Source organism: Balaenoptera ricei, chromosome 16 (assembly GCF_028023285.1).
Source record: "Balaenoptera ricei isolate mBalRic1 chromosome 16, mBalRic1.hap2, whole genome shotgun sequence".
NCBI lineage: Eukaryota > Metazoa > Chordata > Mammalia > Artiodactyla > Balaenopteridae > Balaenoptera > Balaenoptera ricei.
Genome location: NC_082654.1, coordinates 17622083 through 17640106, shown reverse-complemented (window position 1 = coordinate 17640106; position 18024 = coordinate 17622083). Strand labels below are relative to the sequence as shown.

Below are 18024 nucleotides of genomic sequence, written 5' to 3'. Positions count from 1 at the left end.
TCCTTTCCCCCATCTAATTCGGTCACTAAGACACTCCACTGTCTTACGAGGAAGCCAAGCAGCTTCACAAGACTTGCCTCGTTTGGATGCACAGCACAATGACTTTGTACCCACCGAGCCTCCAGCGCTGATATTTCAAAACCTACAGTACACTAAACGTGAAACTTTTGTTCACATTTCAAGGATTTTGATAGCCCAAGTGAATAGACACTGCCTATTGATTTTTCCCTTACAATGACTCTTGGATAACCTATTTTCTCATTTATTTTTAAAGACAGCTCATGAGATTTCATAGCAATTCTGCCCAACCTCCTAATATCAAAATCCCTCCTTGACCCTGAAAATTGTAATTCTGCTATAGATCACAGCTGCTGAATATTACCTTTTACTAAGCTGGTTAAATAAAATATGTCCAAATCACTGGATCCCACAAGCCGTGGCCTGCAAGTGTAATGATCCAGGGGCTGAGGTTTCTGCTGCCGTATGCCCGCCAGCCCAGCGCTCTGCCGGCCCAGCTGACACCAAAGTGTGGGAATCGAGCATATCAGCTCAGGTTTGGAATTTAAGGAGGAGGAGAGGGAAAGGATAGCTCAGCTAGTCTTCAATGATTTTCTTGTAAAACTTTTACAAGGAAGACTTGGGCTGTTTGATGTGTTCTAGACAATCAAATGCCCTCGGAGTCTGCAGCTGAGTGGCTGGGGTTTTCTCCCGAGTGCAGGAGGGGGTGTATTTGATGTAGGGCAAGTTCAAAACCCCCAAAGCCTTCCACGCTGGTAGGTCAGATTACACTCAGAGGTGGGGAAATAGAACACGTGAAACGTGAAAAGGACTACCAACCCGGGAAGTCTCATTCTGCTACTGGCTGGCTGGCCCCGGGCTCTTGCTTTGGCTGGAGAGGGACCATGGGGAATTTAGACCAAGGGGGCTGGTACCCCACCTGAGCCCCCTCGGCCTCTGTGCACTTAGGTCCCACCTGCACCTCCATTCGCTTTAGCCAGAGGACCCCACGGATGTCCCAGCCCCCCACACCGCCCAGAGGCTCCTCGTGTCCGAATTACTTTTTCCCTTTCTCAGAAGAATGAAGGACAGCACTGACCCAAGTGGGTTCCAGGGGAGTTTTGAATATTTCAAAGCCAACGCTTAGATCAAAAGTCATAACTTCTGGCTTTTCGATTGTCCTCTTGCCTTACCTGGGCAGCCCTCACGTCCAATATGGAAATGTTTCCCGGAGAACCTCACTCGTTACTGGGGAACGGAGTCTGAAACGGCTCTGACTCAGCAGAGATACGGCATCTCTGGCAGCGGCCATTGGAGCCCATTTGAAATGCAGGACACAAGTGGCTCTTCCGTGGCCTGTGGAGCTCTGCAGCTGCCCTCTCCCCCTGCCTAGGCCCTCCTACGAAGGCTAGAGCCGCTGCCTCCCCTGCAGGGCTGGCAGCCCACCTTTGGCAGGCGACAGGTCCCATGGAACAGATGCGGGGAATTTGCTGAGATCAGCACCAGGTAAGCCAGACTGAACAGGAAATTGTCCACAAAAGAGAAATTAATAAATAGCAGCAAGTCCCCCCATCACCAACCCTCAATCAGGATCTGTCAGGGGGTCAGAAGAGCTAACACGGGTTAGTATCCTTTATTTTTTTATTTATTTATTTTTGGCTGTGTTGGGTCTTCGTTGCTGCGCACGGGCTTCCTCTAGTTGCGGCAAGCGGGACTACTCTTCGTTGCGGTGTGCAGGTTTTCTCATTGCAGTGGCTTGTCTTGTTGCAGAGCACGGGCTCTAGGCGTGCGGGCTTCAGTAGTTGTGGCACACGGGCTCAGTAGTTGTGGCTCACGGGCTATAGAGCGCAGGCTCAGTAATTGTGGTGCACGGGCTTAGTCGCTCCGCGGCATGTGGGATCTTCCCAGACCAGGGCTCGAACCCGTGTCCCCTGCATTGGCAGGTGGATTCCTAACCACTGCGCCACCAGGGAAGTCCCAGGGTTAGTGTCCTTTAAACACAGCATACGCCAGGGATGACAAGCATGTGGCCGGATCACCTCCTGCCCCCACCCCTGAGTTCCCAGCCGACACTGCTGACTGATCCAGGCTCTCTTTCGTCCTCAGAATCCTCTTCAACCCGGCAGTCCCTGCAGCCTGTACTCATCAGTGAGAGTGAATTTGGGGAATGCAATCTATTCACCTCCAGCCCACCACGTTCCCACGCCCACATCACGTGCATGCCGCCTCCTGTACCTGGAGGGTCCTCACACGCCCTCCCCTGGCCGCCTGCTTCTCCTCCTACCAGGGCCCACTCACGTCCACCCTCCTCCCGCCTGCCTCGCCGGCCACTGGACACTCAGGCAGAGGAGTGAGTAAGAGGCTAGGAGTGTGGAGACCTCTAAGTTCCGGCCCCAGCTTTGTTCTAAGCTAACTGAATGACTCCGGACAAATCGCTTTCTTTCTTTATGCCTCTATTTCCCCATCCGTAGATTAATCATTACGACTCTACGATCTTAAGGCCGATCCCAGCTCCTCCAGCTTGTGATGCAACATTCCTTTGCAGCCATGCCGCTCTTTGAGCCATTTATTTATTTATTTATTTATGGCTGTGTTGGGTCTTCGTTTCTGTGCGAGGGCTTTCTCTAGTTGTGGCAAGCGGGGGCCACTCTTCATCGCGGTGCGCGGGCCTCTCACTATCGCGGCCTCTCTTGTTGCGGAGCACAGGCTCCAGACGCGCAGGCTCAGTAGTTGTGGCTCACGGGCCTAGTTGCTCCGCGGCACGTGGGATCCTCCCAGACCAGGGCTCGAACCCGTGTCCCCTGCATTAGCAGGCAGATTCTCAACCACTGCGCCACCAGGGAAGCCCTTGAGCCATTTAATACAGCCCTTTCCCCTTACTTTCTTTCTCTACCCATGTGAGCTCCTGGAGGGCAGGAATTGCATCTGGGCCCCACCCCCCCCCCCACCTGTATTTCTCCTCAGGGCATCAAAGTGCTGGAAGAAAATTACTCAGTACCTACTGGTGCACGTTCAAGGCCTGTGATGCTGATCATCTCCCAAGGAAGGAGTGTCCCTAGAAAAATGCAGTGACACCAAGTCAAGCCTTATTCCAAAGGGACTGACTCCACCTTCCACCCCTCCCAGGGGCTCTGGAGCCTCTGTTGCGGAGCTGATGAGAGGTGAGGGAGGCAGTTCGGCGAGGTGGCCAGGCTCAGGCACGGGAGCCAGCCAAGCCGCGCACTAGCTGTGTGGGCTTCAGTAAGTGAATGAGCCTCCCCGCGCCCTAGTTCCCTTCCCTGCAAGTCAGCGTGGCCAGGTGACCTTCGGTCAGGGTGCTGATGCGAGGACTGAACGAGAGAACCATGGAGCGCACTTAGCTCCGGACCTGGGCAGTAGTAAGTGCTCAGTGAAGGGCAGCAGTTATCGCGGTTATAGAACTGGCTCCGCCCCCCGGCCGCTGGTCTTTTCATGAGACTGTTACCCACGGGAGCTTGTTATCTCAGTTCGAGTGAGCTGGCTGCCCGCTCGGTGTAGCCACTGGGCTAGGAGTGCAAAGGGGAATGAGCAGTTCTTGGCCTAGAGGAGGAATCTGGAGCCCCAGGAGCAGTAACGAGAGGAGGCCAGATAATGGGGTCCAAATCCTGACGTCAGACGGGATACGTCCCAAAACGGACCCACCCCCGACCTACTTGTAATTGGCTCCATGCAAGGAAGCTGCCCTGTGGCCGAGGCAGTGCCTGGTGCAGCAGAGCCCCTGGCCCAGTTTGCAGCGCCGCCCCCTCTGAGGAGAATGCAAGCTTCGGGGCAATAAATTTTAGCTCTTGTTACCACCTCTCCATTCTCTCCCATCGCTGCCTCTTGATCTTCCCCTCTCTGCTGACAACAAGGTATGGTTGGCATTTAGTTGGGGATTTAAAACCAGGAGCACGTCACCCTCCCTTCAGGCTGGAAGCTTGCTCCCTGGCTCTCGGAAGCCTCTCGAAGCTGGGCGCTTGATGAGTGCCAGGAGACTGGCTCCTGAAACCGGAAGGGGCCTGCATTGTTGGACCAAAATAGCAAACGTGCAACATGAGTCCCTTCAGGGGCCCTCAGCAGGCTGGTGGCTTCCGGTGGGTACTCGGCACAGGCCAGCCCGTGGATACAAACTGCAGTGGCCCTCGCTGCCACTTGAGAGAGCCCTGCTCTGTACACAACTGCGCTGCCCTTAGCCAGGTTAGTTCATCCCACTGCAAATGGACCTGAGCGATCCCTAGCAAAAAAATTCCACGTCTGGGTCAAATAAACCAAGCTTTTGCCCATCACCCATGGGCTTCCTGAATGATTTAAATCTTCCCATCTAGAGTTTGCCACCCCTGGATCTCCCAGGACAAAAGCGACCCCCAAATCCAAAAGGACCCCTTTCCCATGGACGGCAGCCACGCCGTCTCCCATACGTGAAGCCAGAATGCCGAGTTCTAGGACGTCACCCCTCTTCATGGGTGGTGCCCAACTGATTATTTGCCAGATTCCAAAATGTTTTCATCTCTGGAAGAAACAATACACAAAAAAGCAGTTCTAGGGCTTCCCTGGTGGCGCAGTGGTTGAGAATCTGCCTGCCAATGCAGGGGACACGGGTTCGAGCCCTGGTCTGGGAAGATCCCACGTGCCGCAGAGCAACTAGGCCCGTGAGCCACAACTACTGAGCCTGCGCGTCTGGAGCCTGTGCTCCGCAACAAGAGAGGCCGCGATAGTGAGAGGCCCGCGCACCGCGATGAAGAGTGGCCCCCGCTCGCCACAACTAGAGAAAGCCCTCGCACAGAAACGAAGACCCAACACAGCCAAAACTAAATAAATAAACATTTAAAAAAAAAAAAAAAGCAGTTCTGAAAAGAGGCCCTTGGGTCAGGGCGGGTGGCCTGTCTGGGGCGCCTTGGAGGAGGCTGGTGGGGGTTTTAAGCCAGCCCTTTCCCCTGCCGTCCCTGCTCCATGAAGCTGTGGTGCTAGCCCCTTGGAGGGCCCATATGCTCCAGAGTAGTAGCAAGTGTCCCATTACTGTAAACGGCCTTTTATTTTTAAACTAATGCTATATTTGGAAAGCAGTAATCCTGGGGAAATGATACTGGGACTAATGGGGAACATATTACCTTTCATGTGTTTTTTTCATGTTTAAGCTTTCTTTGTTATTATCTGAGTAGCAAGGCTTTGCATATACTCTTGGGCAAAAAATCAAAATAAGCCTTAAAGCAATAATATTTTAATAAGCATCAAATGTCTTCAATGAGATAAAAGTATTATATAGTGTTTTGATATTGGGCTTTAGTTAAAACCTCATTTAAAAAAAAAAAAAGGAAATTTCTCAGATGTATTGGGGCGGGAGAGCAGTGATGTATTTTGAAATTCAGGTGGAGAAAAAGTTTCAATCCAGGTCAGTTATGCTAATTAAATGCCACAAACGATGGAAATTGCCAGCAAATGGACATTACTGTTCGTTGCTATCACTGTTTCCCATTGATCAAAAACGGCAGCTAATGACACTTGAGCCTCCGGAAACTGAGGCTCCAGTACGAATGCACATCGATGCCTCAGTGCCAATCACAGCACTTGGGCTGCAGGACTAAGCTCCTGTGCAGCCTGCATCTGCCCCTGCCCTCTTCTTGGGTGAAGTTTCCAACAGCCGAGGCTGCTGGCCGCCTCCCTGAAACTCAGATTAGCTTGGTCAGTGTGTGTCTGGTTTTGTTCCCAGACCCAACTGGGAAGTGCCGAGGGGCCCAAGTTACGAAATGAAACCGAGTCTTTGATTTCTTCACCCATGCCAGGGACCAAGCTAGAGCCATGGGCTCTTCAGAAGTGAAAGGAGGAGCCTCAGATATCCTCCCCTTGGTTTTATAAAATGCGGAAACTGAGGCTTGGAGAGAGGAAGTGACCTGCCCAAGGGCACATAGCAAACTAATGGCAGAGCCAAGAATAGAACAGTGTCCTGACTTCTGGTCCCGTGCTCTGCGTGCTCGCCGCTCCAGTATTATAAAACTGTATTATAGAACTTCAACTTTCATCTCCTCCACGCTCACAGCAAGTTCCCCCCAGTTTTCTGTTGTAGTTTCATGTCAAACCTTGGTTGGGTGACATCAGCGCAAACCAACAAGAGTTCAAGTTTGGAATCAGGCCATGTGTAGCATGACTTGAGTCTGTCTCTTCCCATGGTTGACCTAATATGAGAGTCCGTTTTCAGTGGCAAGATGGAATGCACTTAACTATGGATAGGTGGGACATCAAAGGGGGTCAGGAGAGCAGTGGTTCCAGGCTGATCCGGGGATGCCACCATCCTGGCTTTATCCCCGAGTTAGAGTAGACGCCATACTCTGAGCTGTGGCTACTGGCCATTGCTACTTCCAGGTAAATAAACAGTCTCAGAAAAAGTCTGCTGCTGGAGACGGGATCGACAGAGATCAAGAACTGGTGGGGAGAGGGTAGAAGGTTTCACACAGGAGCGGTTAAGGATATCACAAAGACATTCCTTCATTTCCCATCTTACTGAGGTGGGTCCTGAAGGTCACGACCCCGTAGTCTCCCTGATTTCCAGGTGCCGTTGGGTAGGACCCCGCCATCCCCTTCTAACCCAGAGCCACCAGTCGTCAGGGACAGAGCACACCCTGGGCCTCAGAAATCCTGGGTTCTTCTGCCGGCTCTACCCCAGCCATGTGCCCCTGAGCAAGTCGCTTTCCCCCCTGGGTCTCAGTTTGCTGATCTGCAAAATGGGAGGGCTTGGCCTGGAAGGCTATAAGGAGAATGGCTCCCCAGGAGCAGTTGCTGGTCTTGGGGACACGGGACACCCAGCTCTGCCGTAGCCATGTCCCTAGAGACCTGTAGATGATTCCCAGCCACAGATATTCCTGAAGTCATATTTGGGGGCATTATGGGGACTTGCATTTTGCCTTTGAAGCAGTAGGGTCAGATCCGCCATCTGAATTTGCCTCAGGGTCATCATGAAATTAAACCATCTGAGGATGGCAGCGGAGAAGGACAGGGAGAGGGCCGGGGGCTGGCGGGTGCGGGAGAGCTCGGCCCAGTCCAGGCCCGGGCCAAGGGCTGGAGGCTGAGCTTGTGTAACATACTCTCGGCCCTCCGATGCTAAGGCCCAGGCACACGGTTAGGCGACCTGGCCGTGGGCACTGGGTGCTTCTCCCCCCGCCCGGGACTCTTCAGGTGTGCTCATGGGGCCTGGTCCAGCCCTGCCCTGGGCGAGGACAGACCCAAGAGGGCTGGGGCCAAGCCTCCGAGGCCAGAGCCCTTCCTTGCCCTGCCCATTCTGCTCCCAAGTGAGGCCCAGGCAGGGAAGCCAATCCTCAAGTAGTTCCCTGGACAGACCTTGAGTCCTCCTGGGGTTGGAGCCAGAGCCCAGAGCCCACCATAGACAGCTGCCAGGGGGTCCCAGGGAGCTGAGCCTTCTGGCCAGAGAGGCTGAACAAACACCCAGATGTGGTACCTGCAGGGAAGCAAATTTGAGTGACTGAAAGATAAAAAGTGCTTATACTGTATAATGTCAGGTCATGTATGTTGTAGAGATTAGGGCTGGGAATGATCTCATAGCATAGATTTTCTTTCCTTATCTAATCTGTATTTAGTGTGTCCACTATTTTGTTGAAACCACATAGAGACCCCCCTCCTCATAATCACATAGAATGGGGCAGGGGAGGGGGAGGAACTCAGCAACCCGCCATTACCCCCACCAGGTGACAGCAGGCTGAAGTGAGGGGCCGCGGCAGCAGAGGAGCAATTCCTGGCAGATGCCCCAGGCCACCGGCAGAGGTACGTTGCTCTAAAGGTCATCAGACCTGGGGTAAACCCCAACTCAACCCCTGACTAGCTGGGGGCTTCAGACGACTTCCTTAACCTCCCTGAGCCTCACTTCATGGACTGAGACATGGGAATGATGGTAAAGCTGACTTGGAGGATTGACACAAGTATTTGACACGATCCAATAAATCACCCAGCCCGTCCATTTCGCACGTGACCCTCAGTTACTGTGGGCGCCTGCTGTTGGGAGCACCCGCCTTTCTCCCCTGAGGGCTGCTTGCTGAGTCACTGCCCAGCTCACCCCAAAGAGAGGGGCTACAGGCAGCCACTGTGGTCACAGCCTGAGGCTGCTCTACGTGTCACCCTCTCCCTCAGTCACGGGCCAGGAGGGAGCTGGCGTGCCATCTCAGGAACATGAAGAGCAGCCACGGAGGAAGGAGTCAAAGACCCACTCATTCATTCATTTACAAAGTATTTATTGAGCAACTACTGTGGGCCGGACACTGAGAACACATGGGAACACGTGGAGGTCAGTGCCCCGTCCTCACGGAGCTCTGGTTGGTAGGGGAGGCAAACCGTCCACAAACAACTGAAAGCCCGTAACATTTGAATGTGAGGAGTGCCATGGGGTAAGGAAGGGGTGACGGGGTCCTGACCTGTGAGGGCAGCTGCTTAGGCTAGAGGAGGTGATGCCTGAGAGTGCCCTGAAGGATGCTGAGGACCAGGAAAGGAGTTCCAGGCAGACGAAAGGTGAGCAGAAAGGCCCTGGCGAGAGGAAGCAGGGTCTCAGGAGGCCTGGGGACGAGGTGCCCTGGGGCCTGGAACAGAGCCTGGAGGAACCCAGGGAGAGCAGCTGAGGCCCCAAATGTGGGCGGAGATGAATCGGCAGGCTTGTGGGTCTCAGATGGAGGCTGGATCTTATTCTAAGAGAAAGGGGAAGCAGCACGGGGGGTGGGTTTAAGCCAGGGAATGAGGCCAGCTGATTTCTGTCTTTAAGGACCCCTGGCTGGTGTGTGGGGATGGATTAAAGGGGGAGACAAACTTGGAATCAGGGATCAGGCAGGCCTGGCTTCCCATACCCATCCCAGCTGAGGGAGTTCTGCCACGTTATTTGACTTCCTTGGGCCTCAGTTTCCTCATCTGTAAGATAGGCTGCTGTGGGGATTAAGTGCTGAGAGACTGAAGGAACAAACAGACAACGGCCGGACCACACATAAAAGTAGAACTTGGACTTGTAACCCGCAGCAACCCCTCATCTATACTAACCAACCCGGTAGCCAGCCTGCTGTAAGTCAGCCTTGCAGAAGCCAGCCTGCTATCTCCAGCGACAATCCGGGAAGCTAAACAATAACTTCTGTAACAGTGGGCCTCAAATGACCACGACTTGATTAGTAACTGACAGCTTCCCTAATTTTTGCCCTTGTTTCCAACTTAGGACCAACCAGAGAAAGCCAAATGTGCACCCCTCACCCATCACACAGGATAGGATGCCCCCCTTCTATTTAGCTGCCTCCAGCCTCCCCAGGCCAACAGCCTCCGACCAGGCACACGTGAAGCTTCCTCTTTTCCACTCTAAAGCTTGCCCACCCCTCTGCCTGCCTTTGAGTCTCTGCCAAAGGCAAGTGACGGTGGCTGACTCCCTTGCTATAGCTCTGAAAAAATAGCCTTTGCTTTTCTCATTTGATTGGTTCATTTATTTCCACGATGCCGGCGTACGAAAAGCGCCTGGTGCCTCCCTAGAATGTAATGGATACTCGGTGAGGTTCTGTCCCTCCCTCTCTACCCACCGAGAGACCCCAGGGCAGCTGCCCCGCTGTCTGCCTGCCGGGAGTGTCGGCACCCTGAGTGGTCGGGCGGGCCAGGTGCCCTAAGAATTAGCTGGTTCTCAGAACATCTGTCTTGGGAGGAAAGTGAGCAGGAGACGATTTTATATTTTCTTGTGTACGATGTGGGGGAGGGGTGGAGAGGGGAGCTGTATTTGGGGGAAAGAGCCTAGGACTGGGTTTTGCCTGGGTTCAAATCCCAGCCCCATGCTGGCTGCGTGGCTCAGGCCACACTTGTCTTCTTTGTTCAGTGGAGGAGATTCAATGAGCTAATTTGGGTTAGACACTTAGCGCGACGCCTGGCACCTAGGAAATGTATGTAAACAGAAACTGGCAGCCAGTCGGGGTGGTGATGGCAGGGACGTGTGGCCACCAAACTTAGCTGCCAAAGGTTCAGAAAACCGTTCAGGGGGATACGTGTAGGCACGTCCTCCTCAACTCACTGTTTCCTCAGTGGGGCAGTCTTCTCCCAGGACTTTCCTAGGGGAAAGCAAAGGCAGACTGGGTCCTCCCAGGACCCGCCACTGTGAGGCTCTCCCCACCTAGGCCCTCACCTCAAGGGAAGCAAGGGTGGTTTCCCCAAGAGCTGACCGGGTGGGTGACAGTGCACCGTAAGGCGAGGTTCACAAAAGTGTTAGTGGGGCATCCCGTATAAAAGAGCTACGCTGGGGGGCTTTCCTGGTGGCGCAGTGGTTGAGAATCTGCCTGCTAATGCAGGGGACACGGGTTCGAGCCCTGGTCTGGGAAGATCCCACATGCCGCGAAGCAACTGGGCCCGTGAGCCACAACTACTGAGCCTGCGCGTCTGGAGCCTGTGCTCCGCAACGAGAGAGGCCGCGATAGTGAGAGGCCCGCGCACCGCGATGAAGAGTGGCCCCCGCTTGCCGCAACTAGAATAAGCCCTAGCACAGAAACGAAGACCCAACATAGCAATCAATCAATCAATCAATAAATCTTTAAAAAAAAAAAAAAAGAGCTAGGCTGGGGTGTCCTGGGGAATAACCCAACTGCTGTTCATTCACACTGAGGAGAAAGTGATGGAAAGACTTGATCTTTATACTTTAACAGGAGGCAAAGCCCTAAGTCCCCAGAAACCCCATTAATGTGGGCTCTCAGTCATCTGGGTTAGAGGGAGTGGTACTAGGCTGATAGAAGCGGAGCCTCTGAAGCCCCAGCACCAAGCCGGAACCTGCAATGGTCACTGGTCACGTGGTTGCCCGGCATCGGAGCCTGCCAGAGGACTGCTCTCCCTGCCAGGGGTCAGGGAAAAGCGGGCATCTGGCCTCTCCAGATGCCCCAAGCAGCGATGAATCTGGAGCTGGCATCTCAAAATAGAGGAAGAATTCCTCCTGAGAGCACGCATGGCAGGCACAGGCCACTTTCAGAGGCACCAGCCCCAGAATGGGCTGCAGCATCCAGGGCCAGGCAGTGGAGGGCGCTCACGCACCCAGGGTTTTGCGGCATCCCGGGGGGCATCCACTGTCGAGGGCACAGTTTCTAAACATAGTTCTCCTCCTGCCTTCCTGGTAATTCTGTCACTTCCCAACAGCTTTCCAAAAAGTTCTCTCTGCTAAATCAGTGGCTTGCTACTAGGAATCTGATCGGATGCAGCCCACAGCCCCAAGGCCCAGTGGCAGCAAAAGGATGATTACAATGAACACAGTTAATTGTAATTCCCTGACATGTTTTCCAACAATTGGATACAGAAACAAGGATTTCTTTAACATGCGTTGTTAATAGGCAGAAACGTGATAAGGTTTCCATGATAGGGTTAGGATTAGGGCAATGTGGTTTTCATACTCCTGTGCTGTTGCGAGACCTGCCCCTCACTGCTTTCCCCTCCCCTGAGCAGAGTAGGGAACTCACGTCCCATCACTCCACTCACCTCGGCTTCCCTCTATGGCCAGGTGTTTACTACCTCACATCAAAGTAGCCAGCCTGTTATGGGATACATTTCAGCTTGGCTGCGCCTTACTTGCAAGTTTATATGAATCCCTTTGTTTGAGACCCTCGGGGCCAAGGAAGAAAACTAGTCCAGGTGAGCAAGCTTGGCTTCCAGCCCCAGCTCTGGGATGAACTGTCTGTAACTCTCCTCTCTGGGCCTCGGTTTTTCCCATCAGTAAAATGAAAAGAACCCATTTGTTTCTGTACAAAGGTCCTTCCGGCTCCAAATTCTATGATGCCATTATTCGGTTTCTTTGGAACTCATCATCCCATTGCTTCCTTCTCTGCATTTTGTGTAGGTGGCCCACAGAAACGGCATAGAAAACAGGAAGGCTACACTCAACAAGAATCCATGTTTTGTGTTTAGCAAGGTGGGGCAGGTCCATCTTGTTGCCACGTTTCGTTCCCTGCCCTCAAGGTGTTAATGTTATTATAGCTGTGTGTATGGGGGGGGGGGGGGAGGGTACAGGAAAACAGAAGCCACTCTAGGTATTATAAATAGGAAGCGTTCCAATTCAGGGAATTGGAGAATTGCACGACTGCTGGGAGACGGGCTGGGGGAGGAAAGGTCAGGCCAGCAGTTGCCAGAGGCAGGTGATCTACAGCAGCTCACCTAGAAGCAGCAAAGGATCCAAGAATCTCAGCAGTGGCTGCCACTGGATTCACAGCTTGAATCACGCAGAGCATGCAATGCTCAAGAATCTGAGTTTTGCCCAGGCATCTAGCTGCAGCCACTGCCAGAGAATGACATTTTCCTTCTCCTCCACCTTCCAGTTCTTGCAGGAGTGCCTCTCATTGGAGGACTCGAACTCGGAGCTGTACAAAGAAAGGAATTCTGGGAAATGTAGTTCCAGGCTTCTCTGAGGTATATATAGGCTGTCAAAGCGCACGGTCATGATGCCAAAGGACAAGAGACAATGAGTCTGGTTTCACAGCCACAAACCAGGAAGAACAAAGAGATTTCATCCTAAGGGCCAGCTCTTGATTAACTGGTGATGGCTGCCTGGTGTGCTCTGTTGAAAACAGTTTTGAGGTTGTATGTAGGTTCATCAGGAAAAGGTGCTACAATTGATTAGCAATGCCTGTGATGGGTGTAGAATGAGAGTGGGGGATTGTATGCCACAAATTTGCTCTAAACTAATGATTGGAAGACTTCCTAAGATGAGACCTTTTTCCTGGGGTCAAATGTATACGTTGTAACCATCTACCTGTGGACTTATCCCTATAAGCCTTGAACTCGAGAAGGATATTGGAATTGGAGCAGCCGGTAAAAAGCAGGCAAGGAACATGGGAAGACTGTGGGGTCTCCAGCCTCCGGGAATCAAGCTCTGCACAATCCACACCATCACACTCTTCAAAGTCATCTCATGGTCGGTTCTTTCATCACCACCTTCACTACCCCTTGCCCCTACCTCAGTTCATTTCCAGGTTTCTAGTTCTGTCTCTGCTAGGTCTTTACCACATGATCTTAGAGAAACCTTCCAACTCTTCTCCGATGAATTACTTCCTCTGTCTCTCAGTTCCCTCATGGGCATATTCAGAAGTTGGGTTAGATCTGTGGTTTGCAGATGGTGGATTGGGGAGCCTGGGGTGTTTAGGAGGAAGAGGAGGGCTGGAGAAATGCCAAGGCATGGGACTTTGGGAGGTACCACTTTAATCTGTTTTAGATACTGTGCTTTTGCCTAAGATGTCACTTGGGGAAAAAAAGGGAGGGGGGTCTACTGCTTAAAATAAACAAATAAATTAAAGGCTTGAGAACCTCTGGACAAATCGCACCTGGAGTCACTTCCAGATGTAACATTCCCTGCTGCTGCTTGGTTTGTCCACCTCTGCTAACACCAGCCCCTTCTCTCTCCACCTCCTTTCCTCCTCTTTCTCCATCCTCTCTCTTCCAAAGACGTGAAGCACAAGGTCTCCATCTTATCTTCCATACTCGAGTTGAACTTGAGAACCAGACTTGAAGCTTGGTTCTTGTCATTATGAGATGTTGTGAGGTCATGTAAAGGAAAGGGGAAAATAAAATCAATATGTCATTTTCCCCATCTTCCAAAAATCTGGTGTAATTCTTTCTATCATTAAAAAACACATTGAACCATAGAAAACTTAGAACTTGACATCCTGGAGTCAAGAGGTCCTCTTGCTTTTCCCCTGCCATACTGCGCACTGCAAAATTGCAAAACATGGGAACATGCTGCTTTGAGTTGTCTTTGCTGTTTTTAATGATACCGCAATGACTGTATGGTTTTTATTGTGTTTTTTATGGCAGGAGGAACCATTCAAATAGGTTTTTCTGCTTAAAATGTACTTTGGAGTTCCATCTTGGGGAATAAGAACACTTTTGTTCCTCTTCCTGCTGCAGTTTCACTTAGTTCCCATTAATACTGGCTCTAGAAGAGTCTGAGTCAGCCATAAAATATGTCCATTCAGGAAAATATTTTCGTTATTCCCTGCTGCAGGGAAAGGGCAGATTCGAGGAGAGCACTGGTAAGGGTGAGTTTGAGGAATGGTGCGGAGAGCCCGCCCTTCTGCCCCTGCTCTGCGGAATCCTCCTGGGCCTTGGGCCTCGGCCTGAGGAGGAAGTGGCTAGAATCCCACCCACCCCAGCGGTGGCCCCTGCCACGTGGGAGTCCAGGCACTAGTGAGGTCAAGACCAGCCTAACACGGGACCCTCCACTGAGACCCTTCTGTCCTGGCTCTGCACATAAACAGCACAGCCAGGCCAGGATGGAGCAGGTGCACACCTCGTCTGCTGATTGGCTGGAACCTGAGAGGTGGCACTCCCATTGGATGGTCCCCATCGGCATATGTAGCAGGAGAGGGCGGGGCTTGTGGCCAGCAAAAGCCACCTGCCTCACTGTTCTCTGGGTCCCGAATTCCCCCATCAAAAAAGAGAGACTGCCTGAACCTCAGCAATGCCTGGCTCTAGATAATGGCTTTCCCCACCCCTCCACCCAGAAGTCACAATGACTGACCCTTGCACAAGAGAGGGGGTGGTCTCGCCTTTCTGACATACTTTGGAGACAGAGCTGACACTGAGGGCCTGGGGGGTGGGGAGGAGGAGATGCCTCAATTAGAGGAGGAGGGAAGTCACAGCCATTTCCCTCAGGACCAGCTCCAGGTTCACCCAGGGTGGAGCAGCTCCCCAGAGGACAGGAGTGGGGATGCTGGTGTCCTTTCTGGAGAAGAAAAGAGGGCCCTGGGCAGAGCCTGGCATGATGGGAACTTACCTCACAGGCAGGAGAGTTTACCCCCCAAATAAGCAAATCATCTTCCATCCTGTTTTCCATTTCCTCTGGGGATCTTTTCCCCTGGCACTGAGGCCTGAATCCTATTGTCAGAGCTTTCCTGTTCAGTTGGGTCTCCTCTTGAAATGCAGTTCTCTGGAAGAGTTATAGTAACTCTTACAGAAACAGATAGCTCATTGGTCTGGGGAGTGGGGAAGTGCTATATACACACAAGCAGGAAGGATGGGAGGGTAGCACAAGCAGAAGGTGTGATACGAGAACAATACTGTCCGGAAGAACTTTCCATGACGATGTTCAGTACAACTAATTTGTGCTGTGTCATACTATGTGGCAGTTGAGCTTGAAATATGGCTAGTGTGAGAACCAAGTTTTTAATTTAAATTTAAATAGCCACATTGGCTGGTGGCTACCATAATGAAAAGTGCAGTTCTAGAAAATCTAATTTGGAAGAAGAGATCCTAGACATCCTTTGGTTCTTACCAGTGGGAATATCTTACCAGGCCCTCTGAGTGGTATAGGTTGCAAAAGCCTATGCCTTATCATTTTATATTTGAAAAACAAATCCCTGGTTTTGCATAACACAAACTTTCAGGAAAGTTCGAGGGTTTTTTTGTTTTGTTTTGTTTTATTTATTTATTTTTGGCTGCGTTGGGTCTTCATTTCTGTGCGAGGGCTTTCTCCAGTTGTGGCGAGCGGGGGCCACTCTTCATCGCGGTGTGCGGGCCTCTCGCTGTCGCGGCCTCTCCCGTTGCGGAGCACAGGCTCCAGACGCGCAGGCTCAGTAGTTGTGGCTCACGGGCTTAGTTGCTCTGTGGCATGTGGGATCTTCCCAGACCAGGGCTCGAACCCATGTCCCCTGCATTGGCAAGCAGATTCCTAACCACTGCGCCACCAGGGAAGCCCCAAAGTTAGAGTTTTGTGTTTAGCAAAAGGTAGCAAAACTTTGCAGCAGTCCTACCCTTTCATATGACAGGCTGAGCCCCAGAGAGAGGCAGTGACCGTCCGAGGTGACACTGATTTCTCTGGGATGGCCTGCTCTTATCCCGGCAGACCAGAAAGAGTGGCGTCTTGTAGATAACAGTGTCCTGACTATAACACTGGTTTCCTCATGTCACAGCGGAACATGGAAATGTATGGGTGATGATGATAATGGTATTTGATCTGAGTCCCCACCTAGTGTTATGCCTGCATCTTAGAGCCCCATCCCCAGTCTTTACAGGTCCCAGGTGGCTCACAATCTTCCCCAGTGGCCTACTTGGCTTTTTTCAAGACTGGGGCAACCTCCCCACTTTTATGCTACTGTGGTAAACAGAATAATGGCCTCCCAATAACATCTACATCCAAATCCCCGAAACCTGTGAATGCATTACCTTTTATGGTAAAAGAGACTCTGCAGGTCTGAGTAAGTTAAGGATCTTGAGGTGAGGAGATTATCTCGAATTATCTGGGTGGGTACAATGTAATCACAAGTGTCCTTATAAGAGGGAGGCAGGAGGATCAGGGTCAGTAGTAGGAGATGTGATGATGGAAGCAAGAGATTGGAGTGATGCAAGGAAGGGGCCATGAGACAAGAAATGCTAGCAACCTCTAGAAGCTGAAAAAGGCAAGGAAACAGATTCTCTTCTGAAGCCTCCAGAAGGAACACAGCCCCGCCGTTACCTTGATTCAGACTTCTGACCTCCAGATCTGTAAGAGAGTAAATCTACATTGAATAAAGCCACTAAGTTTGTAGTAATTTGTAACAGCAGCAGTAAGAAACTAAGACAGCTCCCATTGCAGGGAGCTGCAACGTGGTCGCTGCTGTCACCAGGATTCACAGAATTGAAAGAAATGGATGACAGCAACCTATTTCCTCCAGATCTGCTTTGCTTCTCCTCTTTTACTGTTTCCTGCAGCTGAGGGGTCTCTCCACCCTCAGGGTAGGTCACTGACTGTCGTCTGGATCCCCCTTCAGTAGCTGGAGCAGCCTCTATCTCCCTTGGAGCTCTAGAGAGCTGACCATCACCCTTGAATCCCTTTGCCTTTCTCCCAAGACGCCTAGGGCTGCTCAGGCAGACCAGATTTCCCAGGTTTTGTCTTAAAACCCCTTTAACGCCTAACTTTCTCATTCTCTTCTTGATGGTCTCTTCCTTCCACCCCTTCAAAAATCCAATATGCAGGGGCTTCCCTGGTGGCGCAGTGGTTGAGAATCTGCCTGCCAATGCAGGGGACACGGGTTCGAGCCCTGGTCTGGGAAGATCCCACATGCCGCGGAGCAACTAGGCCCGTGAGCCACAATTACTGAGCCTGCGCGTCTGGAGCCTGTGCTCCGCAACAAGAGAGGCCGCAATAATGAAAGGCCCGCGCACCGCGATGAAGAGTGGCCCCCACTTGCCGCAACTAGAGAAAGCCCTCGCACAGAAACGAAGACCCAACACAGCCATAAATAAATAAATAAATAAATAAATATTGTATAACTTAAAAAAAAAAAATCCAATAAGCAAAGCCATAAACTCAAGCAAGAATGGGAATCAAATTCCTGTTTTCAAACAGGAAGCAGGAGCAAGGAAGTTCTCCCTCTGGTTCCTGGGATGACAAGAGCCACAGGATCGCTCCATCTATTTCTGTCCTTATAGTCTGAGCAAACCCCAGAGGCTGCATTCTGCAGGCAGCTCCTACTTGCTTCCAGGAGAGAGGTCCAGGTCCCAGGCCCTCTCTCAATGTCCTCAGAAAACATTCTTTCCTAATTCTCCTGTGAATCTTGCTCACCAAGTACAATACCCACCACTCACCAGGCCAGGGACCCACAACTCCAAATGTGATAACTTAGATGTTTTCTCTTACAAACCCCAGGCTTTTCTGTGTGCTCATTGATTCATTCTACCATTGAATATTTCCCTAGAATTTCCTGGGTGCCAAATGCTATGCCCAGTTGCTGAAGAGACATATCTCCCAGCTGAGGCACAGGAAGCCAGGAGTAAAGAAACCATCTTGGCTGTTACAGCAGATACCAGGTAGACCAGAAGAACCACCCAGCTGAGCCCAGTCCAAACTGCTGAATCATAAGGAAAAAATGAACTGTTGTTGCTTCAGGCATCTAAGTGCTTTTAGAGTGGTTTTCTTACATAACAATAGATCATTGAAGTATTTCCAAACCCAGCCCACACATGAGGTGGAGGACTTGCCCTTCTCCTTTGGCTGGCTATTTCTGACTTCTTGGCCCAGCTCTCCAGATCCTTCACCTGTCAGCTGCCAGTAGTGCTGTAACAGGCAATGGCACT

The 18024-nt window shown here is 51.6% G+C and overlaps 1 protein-coding gene across 1 annotated transcript in view; it reads left to right on the top strand.

Moving 5' to 3' along the window:
- The window catches only part of VTI1A (vesicle transport through interaction with t-SNAREs 1A), a 415946-nt gene that overhangs the window by 367521 nt on the left and 30401 nt on the right, over window positions 1-18024 (top strand). The window lies entirely within an intron of this gene.